The sequence below is a fragment of the Pleurodeles waltl genome, chromosome 1_2 (assembly GCF_031143425.1).
Source record: "Pleurodeles waltl isolate 20211129_DDA chromosome 1_2, aPleWal1.hap1.20221129, whole genome shotgun sequence".
Lineage (NCBI taxonomy): Eukaryota > Metazoa > Chordata > Amphibia > Caudata > Salamandridae > Pleurodeles > Pleurodeles waltl.
Window position 1 is genome coordinate 855,363,647 of NC_090437.1, and position 14,438 is coordinate 855,378,084.

General features: G+C 45.6%; 1 long non-coding RNA gene across 1 annotated transcript; it reads left to right on the plus strand.

The window, feature by feature from the left end:
* Positions 1 to 344: 344 nt before the first annotated feature.
* LOC138295873 (uncharacterized) lies at positions 345 to 2,120 on the plus strand. Its single transcript, XR_011203706.1, has 4 exons — positions 345 to 427; positions 549 to 602; positions 695 to 768; positions 1,105 to 2,120. It is a non-coding gene; the product is annotated as an uncharacterized lncRNA (long non-coding RNA).
* The last annotated feature ends 12,318 nt before the right edge of the window (positions 2,121 to 14,438 follow it).

The window sequence follows — 14,438 nt, forward strand, 5'->3', positions numbered from 1 at the left end:
CTTTATTTTAATACAGACTATTTTTAGTTATGTATATTAGGTTAAGTCTCATTTAGAGTCAGGCATGATATGTAAGAATCTGGTTGGATTGCATGATTTTGGCTACAAGTTTAAGAATATGTGGTTTAGATGTCCTTTTTCCAATGTTCCTTCACATTTGGATAGTAGAGAGTGGAGTATGGAGGTTGGGATTCTCCATCTTGCACTCGTTGTAGACTATTTTGCATATGTGTTTTAGAGCTTGAACACGGACGATTACAGTTCGTTTTCTATTTCTATTTTATGTTTTTGAAATCCGGACGTGAATGGTTTCAGTCCGTTGTTTGTTTCACTGATTAGCGTAATGTTCAAATGAGTTACAGCCGTGGAGCCCCGGCTTGAATTAGTGAGGAGCGTACTCGCGTGCAGTCTGTGAACGAGTTAGAGGGTAAGTTATGAAGTAATTTTCGGACTTCAAAATACTGAATTTATAATAACGCGTGTTTGTTTGAGGAGGATATACAATGCACAGGGTAGGATTGATTTGGTTTCTTCGAATTGTATTTAAGGAGATATTGGCTACGGAAAACCTGTGTGATAAATATTCAAGCAATAAAATAGTGGTGAGTAGAACAGTTGGTATTTGACATCTAGTAATTTTTAATAAGACGTTGGGGATTGTGATATTAGACTATATATGTTTTTCTCTTTTCAGTCGAGTATACTGAAAGGTTCGAGCAGTGCAGGGAGACAGAGTCTCAATGTAAGTCAATTAGAACCCTTTGGAAGGTAAATCTCAACTATTACTACTCTTAGGTTTCTCAATAAGAATATATCTGGGGTATTAGAAGTGTGTCACATTTGTGGTGATTTGTATATGACTAAGCCCTCACACAGATATCACATTTAATAATCACTTACTTGTTTGTGCTTTTGAACATTTGGAACACGAATCGGTTGGAGTCTTTGATGGCAACATTTCTTTTAATTCATTACTTTGTGATAAGTTTCACTTGGGTTTCCACCATGTAGCAATGGTATATGTCATTTTTAAGGGGTATGTAAATAGCAATTTGTAATTATTATGTGACAGATGTAAGTAATATTTTGGAAATGTTATTTTAGGGGGTCCTGAGGAAATCCAGGGGCACTCCCCGGATGAAACACGTGTTGACGGACGGACGGACGAACCCAACAGTGGCTTAATTTGGAAGGACTGGATCAATATTGGACTTTAGCGAAGTCTGGATCTTCTTTTGGAACATTGATATATTTTGTTTTTGGAACATTTGGATCACAGAGCTTGAATTACTACCAACATGAGGATAATAGTGGGACTGTTATAATTTGTATACTGTTTGTCATTATGATTTTTGTGTTATTTGTATGCAGGTAATGTTACTATATTGTACTTGATAATTAGTTGTGAATTACTCAATTATACTTACTGCCATTTAACTGATTGGTTCACGAGTGCGAATACATAGCGTGAGATTATTGATAGCCTTTGGGTTGTCGTTTAGGGGGATTTGGAGGGTGTAACCCTTAGTATTTGCACCATGCTCTACGTGTTACTGAAGTGCTACATGGTATGACGGGAGGAGCGCCTTACACTCATTAATCACCCCCCCACTTATTTATCTGTTGGAATGTATGGTTGCACTGCCACTGCCGCTTCCTTCTGCCCTCAACGGTCTGTCATATTACCACAGCCTCACATGCCTGTCCTGCATGGTTGGTCTGTTGCCCCTGCTTCCCTTTCCCCTGCCCTCCATGGTCCATTGTGGTGCCACTTCCCCTCCCGCTTTCCCAGTGGAGTCAACATGTTGTCGCTATACCCTCCACCCTGCCCTCAATTATTAGAGTTTGTGCCCATGACAGCTGCCTCCCTACAGTATTCTAATGAACAATTAGACTTCTGACATTCTGTATAACAAAAGTGTGGCACACCTGACTCCACAGTACAAAACTGCAAAAAAAATAAAAAAGTGTTTTGCACACTTTTGTCATTGAGCTACATTTGGGTGATAATTGTGCTACATTTGGGCACTTTATCCTCTAGTTACCATTGTGGTAGACGTATTTGCTATGAAGCTCCCTAATTTCCTCATATGCAGCAGTATCCTCAGAAGATAATGCTTTCTGTTTTCCACTTCGATTCTATTGCTAGCGCTCCTTCAGAAATAAACTTATAAGGGGATGCGTATAGGTCGATGAACCTTTTGATTCACATGGAGTATCCTAGCTATGGTGTAACCAATGTTCATCAATAATCAATACACAAACCAATAACCAATAAACAAAACATTAGTCAGTAGTTAATAATGTCAACATCCATGAAAAACCACAACTCAATATACGTTTTAACAATTTTATTTCCCGATTAGTTACAATACTAAGTCAATAGGTTACATCATACATTATTAAAATTCACTCAAGATTAATTAATTAGTGGCCACCAATAACATAATCTAATCAAAACTTGAGAAAACATGAATTTTAATGCTTCAACGTAAACCACTGATGATGAATATGTTAACATGAGTAGCAGAGTTCAGCAAATCAGTCTGTCAATCATTTGTCACCGTATATGTCAACGTCTCAGAATAAGAATCTAACTAGCCCAAATTAGCATTAGCATGTGGGATTTCATGTGAAAAACAGTTTAAAACATGAATTTGGAAAAACATCTAGCTTAGGAGTGAACTACAGCGCAGTTGGTACCTAGAAAGAAAAGGCACATAAGTTAATTCAGTCACATTGTCATAGCTACCTATCCACGGTATGGATCAGCAACAAAATCAGTCTTTGTCTTCAGGTCATTAATCAATCTGTACCTCATCAGGTTCTCAAGAGCGTGAGCCCACTGACAGAATCTCATATCTCTTTTCACCCAATATTGCATCAATTTTGGAATAATTTCTCCTCTCCGACATCTGCCCCTAACATCTCTGACTCTCCCCTTCTGTCATGTCATTATATCAAAGTCGCACAGACTATCCCCCAATTCCTAATTGGTCAGTTAATCACCAGGTATGACTCTATCCAATAGTCTTAGTTTTTAAAATCTATGAATTCTAATATTACACAGTTCTCAAGGTGTTGATTGGTTCACTGAACGATGTCCTCGTCATGCGGCTCATCAGGTATCAAAAATGTTTCATCCTCTTCTCCAGTCAGTGTCCCCATTGTTTGAGTCCTGGGAAAGTACATCTTGTCTGCTTTACATTGTTTTGGATACATCTTTTTCTCCATCATCTCCTGTTCGTCGGTTCATTGCAGAGAATTTAAGCTAAGCAGTTTTATTAAACAAAGAGCGGTTCATGGTCAGTTCAGCACATTAGCTTCTCTACATTGCGCTAATAATTCAGCTTCTGCATGAGGTATGGCAAAACTAGGCCACAACTTCGGCTAAGTTAAATCTACAATATAATGCAAAACACAGGTTATATATCTCAATATAACATACTACTACATTGTTTTTATACATTTTCTGTATTTTTATACATGTTATTCATTTTATAAGTACATTTGTGAATCTTGTTGATCACACTCCGAGGGCACATTTTCAAATGTGGACATTATTTTTCCACGTTAATTACTCAAACTTCCTTAAACATTTATTAGCAATTTCTAATTAGTATGTCTGCGTTATCAGTCCCTCCTCTCATGACTAAATATGTCATCATGCTACCTTTATCATCAGTACTTTCATAACTCAGTTTCTTTAGTATTTTGTCTCCTTCTCAGCGCTTCCCTATAAATTCTTTCCCTATTTCATTCTTCCCTCCTCTGATTATTTTTAGACCTTTTCAATTGAATCTTTTGACACAATTTACATGAACCCCATAATCCTAATATGCAAGCAATCACAATTAATATTCCCTGTATGAATTTTAATAATACCCCGTTCCAAATGTTACTAAGCCAATTTCCCACTAAAGCAAATCCCTTTCCAACTTTTTACCAAACACCTGGTTCCTTCAATTCCTTCAAATTCTTACTTGGGTAAGTCAGGTTAGTAAGTAAGTCTCTCATCTCCTTACTGTTGTTAGGTATATGAGAACAGTAATGCCTAGAGTTAATAATTTTACCAACCCCGCCTTCCTTCGCTAGAAGGATGTCTAAAGCAAGGCGATTTTGAAGCTCTATCCGCAGCTAATTCAGTATCTATCAGGAGTATTGCCCCTGTAAATTTTGTCAGCATGTTATCCACGATAGTAGACAACCTTCGCATCTTAATTGAGTTCAGGATGACTCCCAGTGAAGGGACCACTGCATCAAATATATCTCCCACAATAGCAGAAGAGGATTCCCTCCTCTGTCGCTTATGATGTAATTCAGCCAATTTCGGAAACTTCTTAAGTCATTTATCTGATAAATCTTTGGGAAAATATCCCCAAATAAAATGTCCCATACCATCCTCTTGGAAGATGGTAATAAGCAATAAGTCCATAAATATAATAGATACCAGGAATCGCAGGGTCCTGACCATTCAACATAAAAGTCCATTTACTCTGAAACAAAAACACATGCCTACATTCACTCGTTCCCACACATAAAGTGTCAGTGCATGATTTTGGCCTGTATATCCAAAGCTTCTGTACATGTAATGCATCTAAAGCTAATTTCCCTTGAGTGTTAATTGCAGTGTAAGCATAATCATTCTTGTAAGTCCTTTTCTCTAAACCTTTTTCTAATTTCGCCTTTAGTGCCTTTCTCCTGTCATCAGTATGCTCTATAAAGCTCTTCTCTAAAGGTGTAAGCAAGCATGTGAGGTTATTTTTATGCACGTAAGCAGTTCTAAATGATAGTGTAGGCTCAAAGAATCCTTTAACTAATACTTTATCATGATGCTTAGCTACTCTACTCAAATACCTAATAACAGGAATAAAAAAAAAACACCAAATCGCAGTTAGAATAAAAATACTGTATATACTCCTGATTATAGAACCTTGTTAGTAGCAGACTACAGCTGATTCCGTAGGTTAATGGAAGGCTGTGGTATGTAACTCCTTCCACTGACGAAGGAATTAGCGCGCAAACAAAACAATCCCTTGTATCCATCGTCTCAACATATTCACTCAACAAGCGATAGAAGACATTAGAAGAAAGCTCTCCTTGAGCATTAGTATAATCATGCAAATAACATCTAACTTGAACTTCTCTAAAGCTGTTAGTGTAGTAGTCTCAGGAGCAGAAGTACGATTGGCTCCTTTGGTACCAAGAACAGACATTCCCACAATCACTACAATAAACAAAATCCCACACATAATTGCCAATCCAATGCTTATTTATTTACAGCGCCTAGCATTCCTAACTTAGTTATTTAACTGGGCCATGATCTGTTAAGAATCAGAAAGCAGAAGTACTCTTATATAAGTGCAATAAATCAAAAATAAGGAAACATTATTTTCTCACAGTTCAGTCTCACATTCAGGAACCCTTTTCCTTTGTCAAATTCGATTAGCAGCTTGTCACATCCAAGTTTTTAATGTCAAATCGGGTTATCAATATCTCTTTGGGTTTTGTTTCAAACAGTCTCTTTAACCCCTTCGCTGCCAGGCCTTTTCCCCCTCCTGTGCCGGGCCTTTTTTTGCCTATTTGGGGCAGTTCGCGCTTAGGCCCTCATAACTTTTTGTCCACATAAGCTAACCAAGCCAAATTTGCGTCCTTTTTTTCCAACATCCTAGGGATTCTAGAGGTACCCAGACTTTGTGGGTTCCCTTGAAGGAGGCCAAGAAATTGGCCAAAATACAGTGAAAATTTCGTTTTTTTCCAAAAAATTGGAAAAAGTGGCTGCAGAAGAAGGCTTGTGGTTTTTCCCCTGAAAATGGCATCAACAAAGGGTTTGCGGTGCTAAACTCAGCAGCTTCCCAGCTTTCAGGAACAGGCAGACTTGAATCAGAAAACCCAATTTTTCAACACAATTTTGGCATTTTACTGGGGCATACCCCATTTGTGCAATTTTTTGTGCTTTCAGCCTCCTTCCAGTCAGTGACAGGAATGGTCATGAAACCAATGCTGGATCCCAGAAACCTAAACATTTCTGAAAAGTAGACAAAATTCTGAATTCAGCAAGGGGTCATTTGTGTAGATCCTACAAGGGTTTCCTACAGAAAATAACAGCTGAAAAAGAAAAATATTGAAATTGAGGTGAAAAAACCATCAATTTTTCTCTACGTTTTACTCTGTAACTTTTCCCTGCAATGTCAGATTATCGAAAGCAATATACCGTTACGTCTGCTGGACTCCTCTGGTTGCGGGGATATATAGGGTTTGTAGGTTCATCAAGAACCCGAGGAACCCAGAGCCAATAAATGAGCTGCACCCTGCAGTGCGTTTTCATTCTATACCGGGTATACAGCAATTCATTTGCTGAAATATAAGGAGTAAAAAATTGCTATCAAGAAAACCTTTGCATTTCCAAAAAGGGCACAAGATAAGGTGTTGAGGAGCAGAGGTTATTTGCACATCTCTGAATTCCGGGGTGACCATAGTAGCACGTGAATTACAGGGAATTTCTCAAATAGATGTCTTTTTTACACACACTCCTATATTTGGAAGGAAAAAATGTAGAGAAAGACAAGGGGCAATAGTACTTGTTTTGCTAATCTATGTTCCCCCAAGTCTCCCGATAAAAATGGTACCTCACTTGTGTGGGTAGGCCTAGCACCCGCGACAGGATATGCCCCAAAACACAACGTGGACACATCACAGAAAACAGAGCTGTTTTTAGCAAAGTGACTACCTGTAGATTTTGGCCTCTAGCTCAGCCGCCACCTAGGGAAACCTACCAAACCTGTGCATTTCTGAAAACTAGAGACCTAGGGGAATCCAAGGAGGGGTGACTTGCGGGGCTCGGACCAGGTTCTGTTACCCAGAATCCTTTGCAAATCTCAAAATTTGGCTAAAAAAACACATGTTCCTCACATTTCTGTGGCAGAAAGTTCTGGAATCTGAGAGGAGCCACAAATTTCCTTCCACACAGCGTTCCCCCACGTCTCCCGATAAAAATGATACCTCACTTGTGTGGGTAGGCCTAGCGCCCGCGACAGGATATGCCCCAAAACACAACGTGGACATATCACAGAAAACAGAGCTGTTTTTAGCAAAGTGACTACCTGTAGATTTTGGCCTCTAGATCAGCCGCCACCTAGGGAAACCTACCAAACCTGTGCATTTCTGAAAACTAGAGACCTAGGGGAATCCAAGGAGGGGTGACTTGTGTGGCTCGGACCAGGTTCTGTTACCCAGAATCCTTTGCAAACCTCAAAATTTGGCTAAAAAAACACATGTTCCTCACATTTCTGTGGCAGAAAGTTCTGGAATCTGAGAGGAGCCACAAATTTCCTTCCACCCAGCGTTCCCCCACGTCTCCCGATCAAAATGATACCTCACTTGTGTGGGTAGGCCTAGCGCCCGCGACAGGATATGCCCCAGAACACAACGTGGACATATCACAGAAAACAGAGCTGTTTTTAGCAAAGTGACTACCTGTAGATTTTGGCCTCTAGCTCAGCCGCCACCTAGGGAAACCTACCAAACCTGTGCATTTCTGAAAACTAGAGACCTAGGGGAATCCAAGGAGGGGTGACTTGCGGGGCTCGGACCAGGTTCTGTTACCCAGAATCCTTTGCAAACCTCAAAATTTGGCTAAAAAAACACATGTTCCTCACATTTCTGTGGCAGAAAGTTCTGGAATCTGAGAGGAGCCACAAATTTCCTTCCACCCAGCGTTCCCCCACGTCTCCCGATAAAAATGATACCTCACTTGTGTGGGTAGGCCTAGCGCCCGCGACAGGATATGCCCCCAAACACAACGTGGACATATCACAGAAAACAGAGCTGTTTTTAGCAAAGTGACTACCTGTAGATTTTGGCCTCTAGCTCAGCCGCCACCTAGGGAAACCTACCAAACCTGTGCATTTCTGAAAACTAGAGACCTAGGGGAATCCAAGGAGGGGTGACTTGCGGGGCTCGGACCAGGTTCTGTTACCCAGAATCCTTTGCAAATCTCAAAATTTGGCTAAAAAAACACATGTTCCTCACATTTCTGTGGCAGAAAGTTCTGGAATCTGAGAGGAGCCACAAATTTCCTTCCACCCAGCGTTCCCCCACGTCTCCCGATAAAAATGATACCTCACTTGTGTGGGTAGGCCTAGCGCCCGCGACAGGATATGCCCCAAAACACAACGTGGACATATCACAGAAAACAGAGCTGTTTTTAGCAAAGTGACTACCTGTAGATTTTGGCCTCTAGCTCAGCCGCCACCTAGGGAAACCTACCAAACCTGTGCATTTCTGAAAACTAGAGACCTAGGGGAATCCAAGGAGGGGTGACTTGCGGGGCTCGGACCAGGTTCTGTTACCCAGAATCCTTTGCAAATCTCAAAATTTGGCTAAAAAAACACATGTTCCTCACATTTCTGTGGCAGAAAGTTCTGGAATCTGAGAGGAGCCACAAATTTCCTTCCACCCAGCGTTCCCCCACGTCTCCCGATAAAAATGATACCTCACTTGTGTGGGTAGGCCTAGCGCCCGCGACAGGATATGCCCCAAAACACAACGTGGACATATCACAGAAAACAGAGCTGTTTTTAGCAAAGTGACTACCTGTAGATTTTGGCCTCTAGCTCAGCCGGCACCTAGGGAAACCTACCAAACCTGTGCATTTCTGAAAACTAGAGACCTAGGGGAATCCAAGGAGGGGTGACTTGTGTGGCTCGGACCAGGTTCTGTTACCCAGAATCCTTTGCAAACCTCAAAATTTGGCTAAAAAAACACATGTTCCTCACATTTCTGTGGCAGAAAGTTCTGGAATCTGAGAGGAGCCACAAATTTCCTTCCACCCAGCGTTCCCCCACGTCTCCCGATCAAAATGATACCTCACTTGTGTGGGTAGGCCTAGCGCCCGCGACAGGATATGCCCCAAAACATAACGTGGACACATCACAGAAAACAGAGCTGTTTTTAGCAAAGTGACTACCTGGAGATTTTGGCCTCTAGCTCAGCCGCCACCTAGGGAAACCTACAAAACCTGTACATTTCTGAAAACTAGAGACCTAGGGGAATCCAAGGAGGGGTGACTTGTGGGGCTCGGACCAGGTTCTGTTACCCAGAATCCTTTGCAAACCTCAAAATTTGGCTAAAAAAACACATGTCCCTCACATTTCTGTGGCAGAAAGTTCTGGAATCTGAGAGGAGCTACAAATTTCCTTCCACCCAGCGTTCCCCCAAGTCTCCCGATAACAATGATACCTCACTTGCGTGGGTAGGCCTAGCGCCGGCGACAGGAAACACCCCAAAGCGCAACGTGGACACATCCTAAATTTTGGAAAAAAACAGAGGTGTTTTTTGCGAAGTGCCTACCTGTAGATTTTGGCCTCTAGCTCAGCCGGCACCTAGGGAAACCTACCAAACCTGTGCATTTCTGAAAACTAGAGACCTAGGGGAATCCAAGGAGGGGTGACTTGCGGGGCTCGGACCAGGTTCTGTTACCCAGAATCCTTTGCAAACCTCAAAATTTGGCTAAAAAAACACATGTTCCTCACATTTCTGTGGCAGAAAGTTCTGGAATCTGAGAGGAGCCACAAATTTCCTTCCACCCAGCGTTCCCCCACGTCTCCCGATAAAAATGATACCTCACTTGTGTGGGTAGGCCTAGCGCCCGCGACAGGATATGCCCCAAAACACAACGTGGACACATCACAGAAAACAGAGCTGTTTTTAGCAAAGTGACTACCTGGAGATTTTGGCCTCTAGCTCAGCCGCCACCTAGGGAAACCTACCAAACCTGTACATTTCTGAAAACTAGAGACCTAGGGGAATCCAAGGAGGGGTGACTTGTGTGGCTCGGACCAGGTTCTGTTACCCAGAATCCTTTGCAAACCTCAAAATTTGGCTAAAAAAACACATGTCCCTCACATTTCTGTGGCAGAAAGTTCTGGAATCTGATAGGAGCTACAAATTTCCTTCCACCCAGCGTTCCCCCAAGTCTCCCGATAAAAATGATACCTCACTTGCGTGGGTAGGCCTAGCGCCGGCGACAGGAAACACCCCAAAGCGCAACGTGGACACATCCTAAATGTTGGAAAAAAACAGAGGTGTTTTTTGCGAAGTGCCTACCTGTAGATTTTGGCCTCTAGCTCAGCCGGCACCTAGGGAAACCTACCAAACCTGTGCATTTCTGAAAACTAGAGACCTAGGGGAATCCAAGGAGGGGTGACTTGCGGGGCTCGGACCAGGTTCTGTTACCCAGAATCCTTTGCAAACCTCAAAATTTGGCTAAAAATACACATGTTACTCACATTTCTGTGGCAGAAAGTTCTGGAATCTGAGAGGAGCCACAAATTTCCTTCTACCCAGCGTTCCCCCAAGTCTCCCGATAAAAATGATACCTCACTTGTGTGGGTAGGACTAGCGCCCACGAAAGGAAAGGGCCCAAAACACAACGTGGACACATCACATTTTTTTATAAAAAGCAGTGCCTACCTGTGGATTTTGGCCTGTAGCTCAGCCGACACCTGAGGAAACCTAGCAAACCAGTGCATTTTTGAAAACTAGAAACCCAGGGGAATCCAAGATGGGGTGACTTGCGGGGCTCTGACCAGGTTATGTTACCCAGAATCCTTTGCAAACCTCCAAATTTGGCCCAAAAAACACTTTTTCCTCTCATTTCGGTGACAGAAAGTTCTGGAATCTGAGAGGAGCCACAAATTTCCTTCCACCCAGCGTTCCCCTAAGTCTCTCGATAAAAATGGTACATCACTTCTGTAGGTAGGCCTTGCGCCCACAAAAGGAAATGGCCCAAAACACAACGTGGACACAACATATTTTTTCACAGAAAACAGAGGTGTTTTTTGCAAGGTGCCTACCTGTGGTGTTTGGCCTGTAGCTCAGCCGGCCCCAGGGGGGGGGGGCAGAAATGCCCTAAAATAAATTTGCCCCCCAACCCCCACCCTCCCCCGCCGGAGCGACCCTTGCCTACGGGGTCGCTCCCCCTGCGTGACATTGGCCCCAAAAAACAAATCCCCGGTGCCTAGTGGTTTCTGCCCCCTTGGGGGCAGGTTGACCTAAACTCAGCCAATCTGCCCCCAAGGGGGGCAGAAATGGCCTAAATACAATTTGTCCCCCAGGGGAGCGACTTTTGCCTGATGGGTCGCTCCCCATCTCTAAAAAAAAAAAAACAAAGAAAAAAAAAAAAGAAAAAAAAGAAAAATTCCCCTGGCGCCTAGAAGTTTCTGCCCCCCCCCCCGGGAGCAGATTGGCCTAATAATAGGCCGATCTGCCCCCCAGGGGGGCAGAAATGGCCTAAAATAAATTTGCCCCCCCAACACCCACCCCCCCCCGGGAGCGACCCTTGCCTACGGGGTCGCTCCCCCTGCGTGACATTGGCGCCAAAAAACAAATCCCCGGTGCCTAGTGGTTTCTGCCCCCTTGGGGGCAGGTTGACCTAAACTCAGCCAATCTGCCCCCAAGGGGGGCAGAAATGGCCTAAATACAATTTGTCCCCCAGGGGAGCGACTTTTGCCTGATGGGTCGCTCCCCATCTCTAAAAAAAAAAAACAAAGAAAAAAATAAAAAAAAAAAAAAAAAAATCCCCTGGCGCCTAGAGGTTTCTGCCCCCCCGGGGGGGCAGAAATGGCCTAAAATAAATTTGCCCCCCCAACACCCCCCCCCCCCGGGAGCGACCCTTGCCTACGGGGTCGCTCCCCCTGCGTGACATTGGCGCCAAAAAACAAATCCCCGGTGCCTAGTGGTTTCTGCCCCCTTGGGGGCAGATTGACCTAAAATTGGCCAATCTGCCCCCAGGGGGGCAGAAATGGTCTAAATACAATTTGCCCCCCCCAGGGGAGCGACCCTTGCCTGATGGGTCGCTCCCCATCTCTAAAAAAAGAAACAACAAAAAAAACACAAAAAAAAAATTGCCCTGGCGCCTAGAGTGTTCTGCCCCCCCCCCGGGGGCAGTTCGGCCTAATAATAGGCCGATCTGTCCCCCGGGGGGGCAGAAATGGCCTAAAATAAATTTGACCCCCCAACCCCCCCCCCCCCCCCCCCGCCCGGGAGCGACCCTTGCCTACGGGGTCGCTCCCCCTGCGTGACATTGGCGCCAAAAAACAAATCCCCGGTGCCTAGTGGTTTCTGCCCCCTTGGGGGCAGATTGACCTAAAATTGGCCAATCTGCCCCCAGGGGGGCAGAAATGGTCTAAATACAATTTGCCCCCCCCAGGGGAGCGACCCTTGCCTGATGGGTCGCTCCCAATCTATAAAAAAAGAAAAAAAAAAAAGAAAAAAACACAAAAAAAAAATTGCCCTCGTGCCTAGAGTGTTCTGCCCCCCCCCCGGGGGCAGTTCGGCCTAATAATAGGCCGATCTGTCCCCCGGGGGGGGCAGAAATGGCCTAAAATAAATTTGCCCCCCTACCCCCCCCCCCGGGAGCGACCCTTGCCTACGGGGTCGCTCCCCCTGCGTGACATTGGCGCCAAAAAACTAATCCCTGGTGCCTAGTGGTTTCTGCCCCCTTGGGGCAGATTGACCTAAAATTGGCCAATCTGCCCCCAGGGGGGCAGAAATGGTCTAAATACAATTTGCCCCCCCAGGGGAGCGACCCTTGCCTGATGGGTCGCTCCCCATCTCTAAAAAAAGAAACAAAAAAAAAAAAAAACACAAAAAAAAAATTGCCCTGGCGCCTAGAGTGTTCTGCCCCCCCCGGGGGCAGTTCGGCCTAATAATAGGCCGATCTGTCCCCCGGGGGGGCAGAAATGGCCTAAAATAAATTTGCCCCCCCAACCCCCCACCCCCCCCGAGCGACCCTTGCTACGGGGTCGCTCCCCCTGCGTGACATTGGCGCCAAAAAACAAATCCCCGTGCCTAGTGGTTTCTGCCCCCTTGGGGGCAGATTGACCTAAAATTGGCCAATCTGCCCCAGGGGGGCAGAAATGGTCTAAATACAATTTGCCCCCCCAGGGGAGCGACCCTTGCCTGATGGGTCGCTCCCCATCTCTAAAAAAAGAAACAACAAAAAAAACACAAAAAAAAAATTGCCCTGGCGCCTAGAGTGTTCTCTGCCCCCCCCCGGGGGCAGTTCGGCCTAATAATAGGCCGATCTGTCCCCCGGGGGGTCAGAAATGGCCTAAAATAAATTTGCCCCCCCAACCCCCACCCCCCCCCCCGGGAGCGACCCATGCCTACGGGGTCGCTCCCCCTGCGTGACATTGGTGCCAAAAAACAAATCCCCGGTGCCTAGTGGTTTCTGCCCCCTTGGGGGCAGATTGACCTAAAATTGGCCAATCTTGCCCCAGGGGGACAGAAATGGTCTAAATACAATTTGCCCCCCCAGGGGAGCGACCCTTGCCTGATGGGTCGCTCCCCATCTCTAAAAAAAGAAACAACAAAAAAAAAACACAAAAAATAAATTGCCCTGGCGCCTAAAGTTGTTCTGCCCCCCCCCCGGGGGCAGTTCGGCCTAATAATAGGCCGATCTGTCCCCCGGGGGGCAGAAATGGCCTAAAATAAATTTGCCCCCCCAACCCCCCCCCCCCCCCCCCCCCGGAGCGACCCTTGCCTACGGGGTCGCTCGCCCTGCGTGACATTGGCGCCAAAAAACAAATCCCGGTGCCTAGTGGTTTCTGCCCCCTTGGGGGCAGATTGACCTAAAATTGGCCAATCTGCCCCAGGGGGGCAGAAATGGTCTAAATACAATTTGCCCCCCAGGGGAGCGACCCTTGCCTGATGGGTCGCTCCCCATCTCTAAAAAAGAAACATCAAAAAAAAAAAACAAAAAAAAAAATTGCCCTGGCGCCTAGAGTGTTCTGCCCCCCCCCCCGGGGCAGTTCGGCCTAATAATAGGCCGATCTGTCCCCCGGGGGGGCAGAAATGGCCTAAAATAAATTTGGCCCCCCAACCCTCACCCCCCCCCCCCGGAGCGACCCTTGCCTACGGGGTCGCTCCCCCTGCGTGACATTGGCGCCAAAAAACAAATCCCCGGTGCCTAGTGGTTTCTGCCCCCTTGGGGGCAGATTGACCGAAAATTGGCCAATCTGCCCCCAGGGGGGCAGAAATGGTCTAAATACAATTTGCCCCCCCCAGGGGAGCGACCCTTGCCTGATGGGTCGCTCCCCATCTCTAAAAAAAGAAACAAACAAAAAAAAAAACACAAAAAAAAAATTGCCCTGGCGCCTAGAGTGTTCTGCCCCCCCCCCCCCCGGGGGCAGTTCGGCCTAATAATAGGCCGATCTGTCCCCCGGGGGGGCAGAAATGGCCTAAAATAAATTTGCCCCCCCAACCCCCACCCCCCCCCGGAGCGACCCTTGCCTACGGGGTCGCTCCCCCTGCGTGACATTGGCGCCAAAAAACAAATCCCCGGTGCCTAGTGGTTTCTGCCCCCTTGGGGGCAGATTGACCTAAAATTGGCCAATCTGCCCCCAGGGGGGCAGAAATGGTCTAAATACAATTTG